This window comes from Tenrec ecaudatus, chromosome 2 (genome assembly GCF_050624435.1).
Source record: "Tenrec ecaudatus isolate mTenEca1 chromosome 2, mTenEca1.hap1, whole genome shotgun sequence".
Taxonomy (NCBI): Eukaryota; Metazoa; Chordata; class Mammalia; order Afrosoricida; family Tenrecidae; genus Tenrec; species Tenrec ecaudatus.
In genome coordinates this window covers 40,612,164-40,629,486 of record NC_134531.1, presented here as the reverse complement: position 1 = coordinate 40,629,486, position 17,323 = coordinate 40,612,164, and positions in this window count along the sequence as shown.

Sequence of the window (17,323 nt, the reverse complement as noted above, 5' to 3'; positions counted from 1 at the left end):
TCCTTGGAGGATGGTTAGAGAGGTGGAAACATTGCTTTCAGAAACAGACCAAGAGGCAGCCTATGCCAAGAAACAATAAATTCACAGTTTGACATTTTTTTTAGTAAACGTTTCTGTGATACTATATTGAGACTTTTTATTGTACCATTTTTATGTTGTATTATGCTATTGTATTTGAAGAGAATTCATAAGATGGATCATATATGTAATGAAGAATTGAAAGAATTCAGACATGCAAATGAAAGCAAGATATGTTCCCTCAATTGGTCCCAACATCATAATATTTTTACTTGAGACAACTCTACCCTGAGATAGAGGAAGAAATGCATTGAGACACAGAACCAAATCACTAAAGGAAGAAAGATGTGGACAATTCCACCAGCAGAGGCCAGTGAAGCACAGCCCATTTTTTATCAGACGACATTGGCAAATGTCGTGCAAAGCTGTTAGATTTGGACCTTATATATTATTTAGTCTGATTCTTTCTCTTTGCACCAATTACTCAGCTTGGCAAGCTGTGAAGCTACCTGGAGTTTCAGTGTTTCTGACTGATTCAAGACTGATATAAAATTTCTTTTTTTTAATTTGAGAAATACTCATGACATGCCAGCATGGATTTGGACATATTTTCTATTCTCCATGACCAGGGATTGCTAAAATATAAACGGAGAGTATATGTTGCTCTTCCTAACTCTAACTGTGTGCGTATTAAAGAAAATATGATTATTTCTGAGGAATAAATTGCATGGGGGACATTTGAAGTAATATGGCTGGCTGGTGTAAGAAACTAACTGGTGGAGGAGCCAGGTCTTTCACCACCAGCTGTTTTTTCTGCTTTACATGCTTGCTATGAAAACAAAAATTGAATGTGGGAAACCAGGCAGAATCTATGCATTGAAGTGTGGTGCTGGCTGTGAATAGTTAAGGTGCCATGGACTGCCAGCAGAACAAACAAATTGGAATAAGTAAAGTTAGCATGCTCAGAGAGAGGTGAGGAGGACAAGGCTTGATCTCATGTACTTGGATATGTAGTCAGGAGAGACCAGTCCCTGGAAAAGGACACTGTGCTTGATATGGCAGAAGAGCAGTGAAGAAAAGAGGAAGACTGTCAAGGAACTGTATTGGCCTGGTGGCTGCCACAGTGGATTCAAATATATGACAATTGAGTATGGTGAAGACGCAGACAGTGCTTTTGTCTGGTATGCACGGAGTTGCTGGGAATTGACACCAAACTCAAGGGCAACGAATACCAACAATGAAACATCAGGAAATAGGAGACTAGAGACTTTATTCAGTCAACTTCAGACTGATTGGTCACCTACAGAGACTTGCTATTAAATAAGTATATAGCAACTTGTACTGTGTCCCATTTGAGTTATCTTTGGGCTTTCCATAGGCAGAGCTTGCGTGCAGATAGTTTATTTGGGAAGTGACCTAGGAAGGCGAGTGAGATTGAAATAAGAAACACCAATAAAAGCTACATCACTGAATTTGTTACCACAATGTATAATCACAGTAGAGTAGAATGCTCCTGAAAACTAGGGCATTTATCTACCAACTCCTGTTCTAAACTCCTGCTTAAAGAAAGGTCATCTCCCTCTTCCCTGGGAGAGGGACAGCAGAGAAGGGGGGAAGGGAGACTCCGGATAGGGCAAGATATGACAAAATAACGATGTATAAATTACCAAGGGCATATGAGGGAGGGGGGAATGGGGAGGGAGGGGGGAAAAAAAGAGGACCTGATGCAAGGGGCTTAAGTGGAGAGCAAATGCCTTGAGAATGATTGGGGCAGGGAATGTATGGATGTGCTTTATACAATTGATGTATGTATATGTATGGATTGTGGTAAGAGTTGTATGAGTCCCTAATAAAATGTAAAAGAAGAAAAGAGAAAAAAATGATTAGGGCAAAGACTGTACAGATGTGCTTTATACAATTGATGTATGTATATATATGAACTGTGAAAAGAATTGTATGAGCCCCAATAAATTGTTAAAATTTAAAAAAAAAAAAAGAAAAAGAAAGGTCATCTCTGGGATTCTTACTATTTTAATACACAAGCTATGCCATGTTTGTCATGGCTAAAGCCATAAGGCAGAAGGAGAGTGCCCTTGCAGCTTGAACTGGACACGTAATTCTGATTTTACACCGGTGTGCCAAGATCAAATGGCCAAAATGATGCACCACAGGCACAAGAAGCGTCTGTGACACGAGCCGTTTTCTCTTACCCTGCTATTTGCAGATAAACACTAGCCTGTCTTCCGACTTCTGGTTTAAAGCCAGAATCTGAGAGGGAGAAAAGCAGCATAAAGCTAGAGCCTTCTCTCTGTCCTTGAAGGAAGAGACAGTACCCCATATACTGCATTCCGCTGGGCTTCGAATAATTATGACCCTGTATAGTTTTCACATGAGGAAGTGCCTGAACATTCTAAAGTTCATGGATCCCAGTAGTCAAATAGTACCTAAGTGGTGGAAGGAGTGGAAGGCTGCGGTGGAATGCACTCAAGCGGTAAGTCATGAGCACTTGCTCAGTGACTTAAGAGCTGGCTGGGACTGTGCTCTGTTTCTGAGGGCTCTAGTAGGGAAATGACTGTGACCACATCAAAGGAAACAATGTCATAGTCACTGAATCTCAGCTCAGGTTTGGTTGTTGTTGTTGTTGTTAAAGACTGAACTACTTTGTCTATATTTGATAGCCTAGTCTATTTCCCCCAAACATGATTAGACTATATGGAAACACATGGAAGATTGAACGCTATATGTGGTGCTTGTTAGGTGCCATTGAGCACCTTCCAACAAAACAAGGCACTGGCTGGTCCATCGCCATCCTCGCAATAAATAGCTTCTCTGCCCGAGCCCATTGTTGCAGCTAGAGTAAATGCATTTCCCTGAGGCCCTTCCTCTTTCCCCTGCCCGTCTACGTTACCACGCCTGATGCCCTTCTCGAGTGACCACCACTCCTGACAACATGTCTAACGTACGTAACATGAACTTGCACCATTTTTGCCTTTGAAGAGCACTTTGACCGTTCTCCTTCCAAGATGGATTTGATTGTCCTTTTGGCAACTAGGGCACTTTGGCTATTCTTCATCAGCACCACAACCCAAGTGCATTGGTTCTTTTTTGGCCATCACTATGGATGCAAGTGATGTAAAGGAACCCCAATCCTCACAACTGGACCGATAGGCGACACCATTGTCAAAGATGCTGTCTTGCTTGTCGCCACAGCCAGTGGCCGGGGAAGCAGCAGTCAAGAGATCAAAGGAAGTGTTGCATTAGGTGATCTGCTGCACGAGTCCGCTTTAGAGTATTGGAAAGCAAGGCTGTGGCTCTGAGGTCAAAGGTGTACCTGACTCAAGCATTTTCAGTAGCCTCGTATGGATGGTAAAAGTTGGACATTGAATAAGAAAGGCTGAAGAAAAATACATATAATGTCACACAAACTGCTCTGGACTAGAAGCCAAGAAACCTAGTTCCTGATTTCATTACCAGAAATATTCCACTTTATTTATCTCCTGTTCTTACTCACTCAAGAAATGAACAAGTACTTGACTTAGACAGAAGTCACTTCATGTCTTTTCTCTCTTTATATTAAGTCATAATATGTATACTTTGAAATTAATACATCTTTGAAAAACTGTATAGGGAGCTTTGAAGAAGTATACTGCATTTTGTGATCCAAATATATAGAACATAGTCATCTTACGAAGTTATGCCTTTTTTACTATTAATCTCCCCACAAGCTAAAAATTTGATTCTTATCCCCATGTTTTGTTTTAGATTGTTCTTGACCTTCACTATTTAAATTCTGCTGCAGAAAAGACAACCTCAGAATTTTGTAACTTAAACCAGCCATCTTAGTTCATAAATGAATGGGTCAGCCATTTGGGCTGGGCTCACCTGTGTAGTTTCCTCCTGGTTGCAGCGAAGGTCATGATCAACTCCATGGTCAGCTGCTAAGTGTGCAGTTATAGGATGACCTTGGTTATGGGAGTTCTCTCACAAAATATTGATTCATCTTCCAGCAGATGATACCAAACCTGTTCACATGGTGGAGAATCTTGTGGTGCATGCAGTTAATACATTAACAGAGCGGTTTGTATTTCAAATATACCGATTATTGCCTTGAAAGAAAGGCCTCACCAGGCCTCTGATTTCAAAATATCAGTCACTGAAATCCCTGTAGATCACAGTTTTACTCTAACTCATGCTGTTGCTGTGACTTGCAACCTCTTTGGAGGTTCACATGGTGTCTGTCTGAGCAAGATTCACAGCCAGACAGTGGATGTGTACGTGACGTAGTAACAGAAGAGGTACATCCTAAGTTTCCTTGCATCTAATTAACCAAAGAAGTCTCAATCTAGATGAGTAAGGGTGACTAATTGACTTTCTCTTTATGAAAGGTCGGCACAATATTGCAAAATACATGGAAATAGACAGCAGCGATCTGTCCTATTGGCAACCCATTATGTTTATGTTCATATAAGTAATCACACATACAGTATGCACTCTTCTGTGTCTGGCTTTTCCTCTCCAGATAAAATAATGAGCCAATGTTTCATTTAATAATTTTTATTGATGTGTACTATTTCATCAGACGCATATAGCATGCTACGCTTATTCATGATCTTCTTGATGGGAAGTCAGATTGATGGACATTGGAAACCATATGTAAAGCATCCCCAACGTTCTTATCTAAGCCTCTTTGTGGTCAGAGATGATAATTATTTCGAAGTGTATACTTAGGAGTGTGTAATAGGACAAGGGTATCTTTAAATTTATTTCAAGTTACATGTTCAGAAAAATGTATCTTTATTTTACATTTTTATTAGAAATGTTTTAGTTTCCATGATTCCATATACTCCCCAAGACTTTTACATCGCCAGTGTGTTAACTTCTATAGTCGCTCTCGGAGGTGGATGTTCACCAGTACCATAATCCAAATGCCTGGATTCCTCCTCAGCCTTCCTTGTTCAGTGTCCAGCTTTCATGTGTGTGTGAGGCGAGGGGAAATGCCACAGTGTGCAGCACCTTTCCCCTCAAAGTGATGTCTGTACTCTGCAACACGTCAAAGAGGTCTTCGTGCATCTGATTTGCCCAAATGACTATGGAGTTAGACTTTTGGACTTCTGCTTCCATGAACTTTAACAGCACATATGTAAGAATTAGCTGTAGAGTGGCATCTCATTTGATTTTGGTGACTAAGAAAATAGAACATTTTTTCATACGCTTATTGGCCATTTGGCTAAATTACTTTGTGAAATGTCTGTTTATTTTTAAAAATGTTTGTCCTCCTGAACCTTGATGGCCTTGTGGTTATGCATTGGATTGCTAACCCCATGGCAAGCCATTCAAAGCCACCATCTGCATTGTGGGAGCAAGATGAGACCTTCTGTTCTCATATGATGAACAGTCCCAGAAACCACAGGGGCAGTCCTACCCTGTCCCACAGGGATGCTATGACTTAGAATCAACCCTATGGCCGTGAGTTTGGGTTTTTAGGGACTTGGAGAAAAGCAAGTTTACCTATTCACTTTTTTTTAAGCAAAAGGGAAGAAATTTATTGGGGTTCATATGGCAAACCCTAGGGGGGCCCAGCATACCCTACTGTGTAGCCATGCCCAACAAAGAGTCATACCATTCACTGTACCCCCATGTCCCAGAGGGACTCCCCTTGAGCCAAGTCCCAAAGCCCCAGGACTGGCAGGGGGTGGGGACATACCTCTATACTTTCAAAAACACTTTAATTCTATATCATGTGGATGTTTCCTTTAATTCTGAAGCAATACGTTATCATAGATATCGTAGATGTAGTGGCTTGAAGCACCACAATTTTATTTCTCTATAGTTCTGGAGATCAGAAGTCTGAAATAGGTCTTACAACAAGGTGTTGATTGGACTGTCTTCCTGCCCCTAAAGGCTACCTGTATTCCGTGGCTCCTGGTTGCTCTCTCAATCTTCAAAGCCAGTAGTGTAGTTGGTGTAGCTTTTCCTTCAACAAACTCTCTCTCTTATTCCCTAATTATTCCTCTCTCATCTCTTAGTGTGACTTTTGCTTCTACCCTACATCCTTCTCTGATTTTGACCCTTTGGCTCGCTCCTATAAAGACATTTTATGAGTACAATGGTTTTACCCAGTTAATCCATGATAATCTCATCTCAAGATCCATCACTTAAACATATCCACAAAAGTCTGTCTTGTCAGGTAACATACTCACAGGTTTTGAGGATTTGGCTGTAAATGTCTATGAGGAGTCATTAGTCTGTGTCTACCACACACATCAGTTCATAAGATCTTTTTCCTTGTAAACAAATCCACTCTTCTATCCTCTGATTTGAAGTATTGGGAGTATATGAAACTACATTATGATTTTATAGACAATCTCCATGTAAGGTTCTGCCAACAAAAAAAATACCAAACCAGACTCACTGGTATTAAGTCAATGTTGACTCGGAGTGGCCTCCTGTTGGGTTTCTTAGGCTGTAACTCTTTACGGAAGTTGAAAGGCCAGTCATTCTCCCACAGAGTTGCTGGTGGTTTTGAACTGCTGACCGTGTGAATCATTGTCCAGTGTAGAACCTGTACACTAACGGAGTTCTTAAGGTCCTTAAGACTCTGCCAACAGGGATGTTGCAGAATGGAAGAATCTATAAATGAATGCTATATTAATAAAGGATACCAGCAGGCAGGAAGAAGACAAGACAATCATTTCTGTTTAGCTTGACGCTCCCTTTGGCATTACCCTCGCTATCAGCAAAAGGTACATAGTCCAACTCTCCCCACATTTCCACATGTCCCCACTTCCAGAAACAGCCTCACTCCCATAAGAAGCCTCACTGCAAACTCTCAGAAGTACCCACACCTGCTAGTCAATGCCTGCTCCTTAGAGCTCCTCCTCCAAGCACCTGGTCATCTCAAATGAGCTTTGCTGTTTACCCAACCTTACCAATGACAGCTACTGCGTGCACATATTAGTATAGCATCCATTTTAGATTGCTCCGCTCTCCAACATCTCTTAAACCACTTTCTGGAACATCTCTTGGTTGAGATACCTAGTGTACTTTGGTTTTCCTGTTATAGATGAATGTCATTTAAACAGCATAATAAGTACATTAGAACAAGCCCAGAAAAGGGAAGGTGGGCAGTGTAGCATAAAGGTCGCTGCTCTGATCAGCGACCTAATGCCTCCCTCCAATGCATGCCGCATTGAAGGAGCCTGAGACGAGCCAGATAGGATTAGCTGTTAATGCAGAGAGGTGAGTTCAAGCCTGACTGATGCTGGCTCTTTCTCAGGCAGCATGATGGCTTACTCATTCAGTTTGTCATCAAGCCCATCATGACTCAGAGCGCCCCTCTCAGACGGAACAGAACTGCCCCTGCGGGTTTCCAGGACCGAATCTTTACAAGGTAGGAAACCTCATCTCTCAGGTCGTAGCATCGAGAGACAAATCTGTCTTCCCCTCAAAACCCCTCATAAAGCTAAAAGGTCATTTTTCTCCTTGTCTGAATATGGCACGACCCCAATGCAAAAGATAGTAACATCATTTTTAAAACAAAATTTCCTTAATGGAATCAAAGATAGGATGATTAAAATGCTTTAATCAAATTTCAATTTACAAATATGATAAAAATGGATTTAGTCTGGCAAAATTTTACTCTCTGTCTGCATGGTTTCTAATATCCATAGTTAAGTAGTGTAAGGGGGGTAGGGTGGCTCACTGGTAGAATTGTCACCTTCCCTGGTGGGATCTGGCTTTGGTTCCAGCCAGTGTACTTCTTCTGCAGTGCCACCAGCCTGCCATGATGCTGAAAAGGAGCTTCCAGGACTGGATAGACCAGAAAGAAATGCCTGGTGATCTACTTCCAGAACTCTGGCACTAACAATCCAGTGGCTCACAAGAGCCTGATCAGAAATGGATCCTGTGGGCAGTGTAGGCACCACACTGTTTCATTCCATTGTGCCTGGGTGCTTCAGTGGGCATAAACAACAATGAAATAGTCCAGATCTTAATAAAATTTCACATGCAGATGGGTGGGCATGTGTGAGCACTTGCCTGCACATGTGTGTGTGAGAGATATTTATAAATTATATAATCTTTTGAAAAAATCATTTTATTAGGGGCTCGTACAACTCTTATCACAATCCAGACATACATCAAGAGTGTAAAGCATATTTGTACATTCCTTGCCCTCATCATTCTCAAAACATTTGCTCTCCACGTAAGGCCCAGGCATCAGCTCCTCATTTGTCCCCACCCTCCCTGCTCCCTCCTAACCTCATGAACCCTTGATAATTTATAAATTATTATTCTGTCATATCTTGCCCTGTCCAATATCTCCCTTCACCTACTTACAACCTTCAAATAAGCTGTGGAAAGACATTCACGTTGTTAAATGTGTGCAGAAGTCAAACTACATTCACAATGTATGTGTGCCCTCCTTTATCACATGTTTGAGCATCCTTTAGACTACGCTCCTGCCAGAGATAAATGCACTCGACATAAAACAATAATGTTTCAGTTATGGAAATGTGGTCTTACTCATGTTCAAATCTGCTCTGTATACTCTGATGTTAATTAGCAACCCAGATCCCCTTCTGCACTTCCACACCCAGATTTTGAAGAGGCTGCATGCCTGATGGGCATGATGTTTTCCTAGGGGCGTACTCCTCTTACTGGACTTAATAGAATTCCTTTGAAAACGTCCAGATTTATATCACTGCATCTCTCGTCCCAGTGGCATTACCTGTACAGCAGTGTGAGGTCCTCGAGACGCCGGCAGGAGAGATGTGACATGAATCTCCCGGATGTCAAAGCAATCAAGTCCGGGTGCATTAAGAAGAACTGGGCAGGAGGAGTAGGGGCCCCAAGGAAAGGCATACTGAAGGTGACCATATGGAACTACAGTTAAAGGAAAGATCAAGTCACCCAAAGGAAGACCACAATGTGTGTGAGTGTGCATGTCGGTGTGTTTGGTGCTGTGGAGTCAATTCTTAGCTGTGAAGAGCTTTCAATGATGGCTTTTTTTGCGTCGTTCTCCCAATGATTTCTCTTTGAACCTGTCATTGCAGCTACTGTGTCCATCCATCTTGTTGAAGCTCTTCTTCCTCTTCGCTGCCCCTCTGCTTTGCCAAGAATGATGTCCTTCCCCAGCACTGGTCGCTCCTGAGGACATGTCCAATGTAAATGAAACAACTTGCTGTTTTGGCTTCTACCAACTATTCTGGCCAGACTTCTTCCAAGAGTCATTAAAAAAAAAATCCTGGCATGTTTACCGCTTGCACCACCCAGGAAATGCAAAAGAATTGTTAGAAAACAAATTTTCATTTATTTCAGAGTAATTCCACCCCATACTTTACCATATGTTTTCCAATAATTTATATGATTTTTTCCCTCCCTATCTCATTGGATTCCATTATTTTGCCTGGATGGTTTTTCAAAAATACTTTCTCTAGTCCACTGTTTGCAGCATTGATGGCTTGAGTCTGTGTATACATAATTTTAAAATAGCTCATACTTGTCAGTGGCAGATACTTAAAAGTAGGCTTTGTTAATCTGAAAGCAATATCATGAAAATGATCTATCACCATCAAATTACTAATTAGCTGACCTACCAACACTTGCTCAACCTGAAATCTATCCACCTAATTTTGAAATTGTTTCTATTTTAATTGCTCCTGCAACTATTAACTTTGGCAAGTATCCTATCCTCAGATCACATCATTAGCCATGTTGCATGTGGAAATGTGCTTCCTTTACATCGCCTCTTTATTGTTTTCAATGCCCATTAGCATAATTTATGTGAAATGGTTTCTGACTCTGTGATGGTCTCTCAAAGCCCCCCTTTTATAGCCATTATAGTGAATTGCCGTCAATTCCAACCCACTCGTTTCAAACACCGAATTTACCAAGCCCTGTGTCTCTGAAGGGTAAGCCAAGAACCACATCTCAATCTTCTGAAAGGGAACCAGACTGCATGGATAATCATAATACCAGGTGCATTCTTTTTCAATTTCACTAATCCAAGTTAATAAGAAGGTATAATGAGTAATATCTTGGTGGAAGTTTATACCAACAATGATCATGTATGGAAAAATCAAGCTTTGTAATTACACAAAGCACAGGATAAGGCTGGATTGTAATTTTTCTTGTCATAAATTATTTTAAATAGAAAATAACATCCTTAAGATTAGCCAGCGCACACTGGGACATTCTTCCTCAGTTGCTTAACAGCTTGCAGGTGGTCACATTAAAGAGCCATAACTTTCAGCACAGGATTTTTGAGTTTTTATGAAAAATAACCATCAGTTTTGTGACCCTTTGTGTTTGCGAGCCAGCAAGCGTGTCATTTCTCAGTGCTTTCACCCTGTGGATTGTCTGCTGGATCTTCAGTGTGGAAGCTGTTTTATGGAGGCAACTCCATGACTTCCGCATGCCACATTGATGTTTGGGGGAGGGTGACTTCTTTTGTGTTTTGTCTTCTTTCCTTATATCTTCCATGATGCCTAACACGAAACTAAGACACAAACTCCAGTCGCTCCACCGCAGAAAGAAGCCTCCTGTGGGTTGATAATTTCCCGCGGAGACTTTCTGACAGTTGCTATGTGGTTTATAGTAGGCTTTGGCATCATCTTTTCTGGGTCTGATATTGTCTGTGCTGGGACGAGCAAAGACCCTTCTTGGTCACGTTGTTCTCATGATCACTTGCTGATGTAGTCGAGATTTAGCAGCACTGTCTGCATGGTGAAGAAAGACACGCTTATTTACACGCACTTTACATAACTTTTTTGCAAAGGCATTTTGATTCCAAATATAGTAATTTAGCACTCAATACAAATTTGGGGCAAATATTAGATAGAATGTATTTCATCTGCTGTAGGAGTATGTGGCTTCTAAGTTTTACAGATAAATCTATAATCCTATTCTTACTAGTGTGTCAGACTGTTTGCAATATATATATCCATATTAAATTATTTAGTCTAACTTAATATGGGAACATGAAAGCAGTATTGTGCCTTACATAAGTGGAGACATTGGGAGTCAACATTCATTCAACAGAAACAGCAAAGGACATGCGGTATGTAATAAAACAATTCAGTAATTATACGAGGTACTTGATGTATCATCAGAAAGTGAGGCCAAGGTCTTTGGGATGCAGCCATGTACTTTTCTTTATTTTTTAAAATTCATTTTATAGATAGAATTTTTTTAACAAATGGAACTATCTTTGTGGAGTTACAATCATTTAAAAAAAGATAGGTGTTACATTATTCAAAACAAATGTGATTACAATAAGATACTTACATCTATTGTCACTGAGTTCATTCTAATTCTAGAGACCGTAGAGGAGAGGGTGGAACTTTCCCGTAGGCTCTCCAAGGCTGAGACTGTACAGAAGCAGATGGCAACATCTTTCTGCTCCCCAGGACGGATCTATCAGTCAGCAGCCCAGGAGATAACCACTGCCCCACCAAGAACCCCCACCAAGACATCCCCACGGCAATTACACAAGCGGAGTCTCCACTGATGACTTTCAATTTTTATTTTTTGGCAATTTGTGTGGCTACTATGGATTTAATGTAGACTCTAAAGTGTTACTTTTTGCAGTTCCCTATGCATGCCACTGGAATTAAATACGAGACTTGAAAGCTTCTTGTTTATGTTCTATTTATGTTATAAATTGTTTAAGTCAGATAAATCTTGCCAGTTAATTCAAATACTCATCTGTAGTTATTTTTAAAATCTGAGTTAACTGATCACTTGATTCAATAGTTCAGCAAGTTAATATATTGAAGTTTTTATCAGAAAAATGCTACTAGGTCTGGAATTTAAAACAGACAAGCGAGGAAGAGAAATGTGTAAAATTAAATAAAAATCGCCCATAAGCTGATAACTTTTGAACCTGCATAATGTGGAGATTTAATTACTTTCCACTTTTGTGTTTGAAATTTTTCATAATAATTTTTTAAAGGCAGGTCAAAAGTCAGCTGTGCCTGTCATCCACCAAAACAAAACAAAATCCATTCACTATTTGCTCTCAGAGTAGCACTGTCACGTGCTTCCAGCAGCAGGCACGATAGCGAGACATGTAGAACAAACAACGGCTCCTCTTATTCAGCACCAGAGTTGTGGATAGCTACTCAGAGCTTCCATACTTTATGATTTGCTCAAGATCCTGCAAGTTTATGTATTTTCTTTAAAAGTACAGGATCTGAACAGTTTTATTGTATTTCTATTTGCTTTTAACATATAAAAATAGGTGAATAACTGTCTTCATAAGGACGTCTGGTGGCACTGTGGCTAAATGATTGGAGGAAGAAGTGGTCGTCGGTTCCATAATGACCGCAGTCTTGAAGACCTTTTGGAAAAGTTCTAGTTTGTCCTATACGGTCACTATGAGTGAGAACCGGCTCCGTGACGAGGGCTGACTATACGGTCACTATGAGTGAGAACCGGCTCCGTGAAGAGGGCTGACTTTCCTCATGAAACGACGAAAAGATTGAAAGCATTTCTTTTAGACAATTTTGTAATTGTTGCTTCATAGGATGAAAAGACAAGGGGAAAAAATTCCAGCTTTAGAAATTTAGGGTTACTCCCAATTGTAAAGAAAGGTCCGGTACTTGAAAGAAAATGACCAGCTATATTTTAGAGCAAAACTTTATTAAGTCATGCTAGACTAATAGCCAGAAACACTAAGAAACACCCATAGACATTGTTTCCTAGGCGGCGTGTTTCACGGAGCTTCCTGTGCAGTCAGACACCTGTCCTCCTCTTACACTGTGTCTGGATATCTGACACGATCTTCCACCGGCTGATCTGTCATTCTAGAACTAGGGCTAGACCGAGAGCTCATTATAGGATTTTTTTCTCTCTCAGAATCTCCATCTCAAAGGTGTTATTGGTGTCCCACACTATTATCCGTACCTGTCAGACAGCCCTAGACATAGATGATTGCCTTTGGGGTTTGCAGGAAGACATTGGAAAGAAATGCAAATTGGATGAGTTCCCTGCAGCAGGGATTGTTTTGCTTCCTTGTAGTTATGGAATGGTTTGGGAACAGCAGGAACAGACAAAAGGTTCTGCAGGGACATACTTGTGCATGAACACCCATGCTTTTGCACACACAGGCATCTAGTTCACTTTTTGGCAACAACTTATTGCCACAAAGTGCAAGAGAAAGCCTCACTGATGTGGAGCTCATGTCAACATGTGGACATGAGGGGAGAGCTGTCAATGACAGCTATTGTTGAAAAAAACCCACTAGTCTAGTTCTTGGAATTCCAGATGAATTTGACTGGGCTGTATCCTTATACTTTTGAAAGGAGCAAACCAGCTGCAACACCGAGGAGCGGGCCTGGTGCGATCAGCTAGGCTTTGCTATTGCTACAAGCTGCTCTGATATGGATTACATCTTGTCAGATCATCTTTACAGCATCAGATCACCCTGCAATCAGGTCTGAAAATAGACAAAACAGACGTATTGTCCAAGCAACACAAATGACCAAATGCCTCCTTTCTCTGCTAGTAAGACTACCTGCTGCGTCTTTACCCATTATGGCTTCAACTTCAGTCTGGTCTTTCTTCCTGAAAATAAGATTTATCATGGGACTCAGTTATACCCCCACTACTATCAGTTGTTCTTTCAGAAGATATTTTCAAAAAATAAGTTATAATTCTTTGGTGCTTTGCTACTTAGACAAGGGCTAAAAAGAAGGTATCCTACAAGAGGGTCTATGACATTGAGATGAAAGATACAGCCGAGTCATTTCTTTATTCAGGCATTAAACGATTATTTGTCACTTTCTTCCTGGAAGATAAACTCAATGAGGTCAGGAGCTGGCTGTTTTATCTTCTCTCTCTGGGTCAGAGCTCGACACAAGATAATTATGTGAAAATCTGATTGACAGTCAACACATGTTTGTGAAACAAATGAGTAAGCGAATGAATAGATGGAGACCTTACTGTGTCCTACCCACCACGAGAGCACTATAGGCTGTCTCTGTCTGCAAGAAGCAATACAACTAGTTAAGGAATAGAGAAACACCCTGTAAGACAGATAAAAAGAAACAACAATGGATAGAGGTACAGACAACAAAACAAAACGACCCACTGCCACTCAATCCATTCCAACTCATCATGACCCTTTAGGACAACGCAGACCTGCTCCTTAGCGTTTCTGAGAGCACACCGCTTTACAGGAGCCATAGCTTCTCTCCAGGGAGTGCGTGCTACGTTTGAAGCACAGACTCGGTGGCAGCGGTCCAATATTTAACCCACAAGGCAATGAGGGTTTCTTGTGGATAAAATAAAAAGCACAGTTTCAAAGAAGAGTTCCTTAGAAAGAGATTTCCACGGATGAAACCATATTCCTCATGGAACTATCAGCAGGGACACACGTTTATACTGCTAGCGATAGGCATAGCAATAAGCCACGGAGCTCATTAGACTCTCATTCGGGTCACTAAATCGTCAGTTCACTGGTAAAGCCTGGCTTAAAATGAAAGCCTTTGGGCCTTGACAGAATTGGCCTGTGATCTCAACCACTATATTAACTTCCATGTGTCTTACCTAGCTTAATTTTTACTTGCATATGATTTATAGACACAGGAAAGGAGGAGAGGGTTGAGGTTCAAAACTAGAGATTTAAAAAGATACAGGCAAAAGAGGCATCCACTCTTGCCTACATTTGAATTTAAGCACAATTAAGCATTTTTAGTCTTAAAGTTCTTTGGATGGATTATCTAGGTTGAACTTGGAGCGAATGATAAACAGAAACCCACACTGATTATTAAGCTGGTTTTCTTTTTTCTATTTTTGGTAAAACAAGGGCTCTTTATTACCCTTTTGTATATATTTTCTTTACTTTTGACTCTTCAAGTGCATGTTGATCAATGCTGGGCTTTTAATAATGTGAAGGAATTATTTTAAACAGAGTGCCTCTTTAAAAATGTTCTTCAGATCAAGTGTGCTCTAAGGTTCTCTGATGTATGGAAGCCTTGCTTCTCAGAACATACAATCAGAATCAACTTAGTTGAAGAAAACAAAACATATATGCTGCCAGCATTTATGAAAGGTTGCAAGCTAATGAAACAAAATGCATAGCAAAGAGCTATGATTTTTTCAAAGTAGAGGAATGTATGAAGTAAGGAAATATGCCAAATAAGTAGCAATGCTGAAAAATTCTCTGTGAACTTGATGGACAGTTGAGACTTACATGAATAAACTTTGGTTCAATAGTACTGAAGCCATTTCAATTAGAATGGTTAATCCCCTCCATTTATTTTTTAAACATAAGAAAGGTTGATTTTCAGAGGTTAGCTGTTATCAACACCACAAATAAAAAGTGCTAGTGTTGGTTTTGCAGAAGCCACCATCGGATTTTGTCCAGTCGGTGGAGTCCAGACTTTATCAACTCTATCTTGTGTATGTTAACAAAGTCTTGACATCAAGCCCCTGGACCATGTCTCTTTGAAACTGTTTGCAGACAAAGTTCTAAAGACAGCAGAACACTTTCACGGGCTGAGCACTGGGGAGAAAAGATTTGGTTCTAAGGTTCCTGCTTTCATAGAGTCATTCCTGGGCTTATGTCCCAAGGTGGTGACTTCACACACCATAGTCGATCACGCGCCAAAGAGGCAAGGCGATTCGTGGGGAGACATTGGATGATGAATACTTCATCCTGAAGCACACAGGTCCTGGCTTCCTGTCCAGACAAATGCAGGGGCCAGATGTTTATCTGCACCACCAAGACTCAATGGTTGGATGGCAAGCCAGTGAGTGGTCTTTACTGAAGTGAAAGAAGGCAAGAACATTGTGGAGCATTTTGGTTCTAGGAATGGCAAGACCACCAAGAAGATCGCCATTGTTGACTGTGGACAACTCTAATAAATTAGATCTGTGTTTGATATTTTATCTTAAAATATAGAAAGCACTAGTATCTTCTCATCTCTGGTGTGGGGATGACAATTTTGATTCCATACCTTGAGCTAACTGGCTAGAAATAAGAAAACTGATCTTAAGGGAAATATTTACATCTGTTCTCTTGCTATTTCCAGCAGTTCAGTGTCTGATAAGAACCATGAGGAAAACAGAATGATTGAGTAATAGACCCAAAGTGGGCTCTAGAGGATGGGTAGCAAGTTCTAGTTTGGTTTGCCAATGGGCAAAGTAAAACCCAGGGAAATGACAAAGTGGTTTTTTTTTTTTTATGTAAGTGTGCCAAAGCTGGCAATGGGAAGCTGGGGAAAGTAGATCATACAATTGTCCACAATACTGATTACAAGGCAGGGAAGGGTATTAAGAGCCATCAGTCTGGAGCCTGATCATTTTTTTGGATCACACACAGAGAAATGTAATGTTTGATAGTAAAACCGGACATAAAATATCCTGAAATTCAAAACAGAGACGTGGGAGAAGGAATTGTTTGGTTGCTTTACCTTAAAAAGAATCTCTACCATTCTTTATACAAAGAACTTTCCTTCACATTTAAGGATTCACTTTTAATAAATCTTTTGTACCTTTCAAATTGAAACACACTTGAACAATGAGTGTTTTGTGAGGGACCATTGTATTAAAAAATATCACCACGATTCACCAATGATTTTTTTTCTCTTGAAAATTGATAGTTTTAAGAATTGAAAAGTGAGACAGAAAGAGATCTACATACCTATATATCCTAATAAACCTCCTATGCTGTAGATACTTGGTAATTTGTGCAGTACTTTTAGATATGCTGTGTCCTGGACACATCACCACAAGTCTCTGAGTTATTGTTGCCAATGTATAAGGGAAAAATGAAGACTCACAGAGACGTGTGAACCTGTTCAAACACTGAAAGGGTAACTGCGGTCCAAACCCCAGCCCTCAACACTGCTCTGCAACGCGACCTCCCAGCGCTAGCATTAGCCCGGAGGGAGCTGTTTGTAGGTCTTTTGATCAAGGATCCTACCTTGGGTTATATCCTCACTCCAAGCAAAAGGATATGTACTAGCATGTCCCGTCCTAGTATGAATAGCAATAGTTACATTGGGACAGATTCCTAATGCATCTCTTCCTTCTACCTAAAGGCAGCTTTGCCATGTCCTCTTGAATCTGTGAATTAATTCGATGGGCAATTGACTGGTTGCTCATAAGGATGAGGCATTACCTTTTCCTCACTCCAGATTGGTCCCCACTTGAGGATCACGGCTCTATGAACTCAGTATCCTTGTACACAACCCCCCAGGCTTCAGTTGTTGTTTTTATGTTGTATGACTGTACTAGTTTACATTATGATTCCCCTATCCTGCAGCTGTCTCTTGTATCTTGAGTTCCATTTCTACTC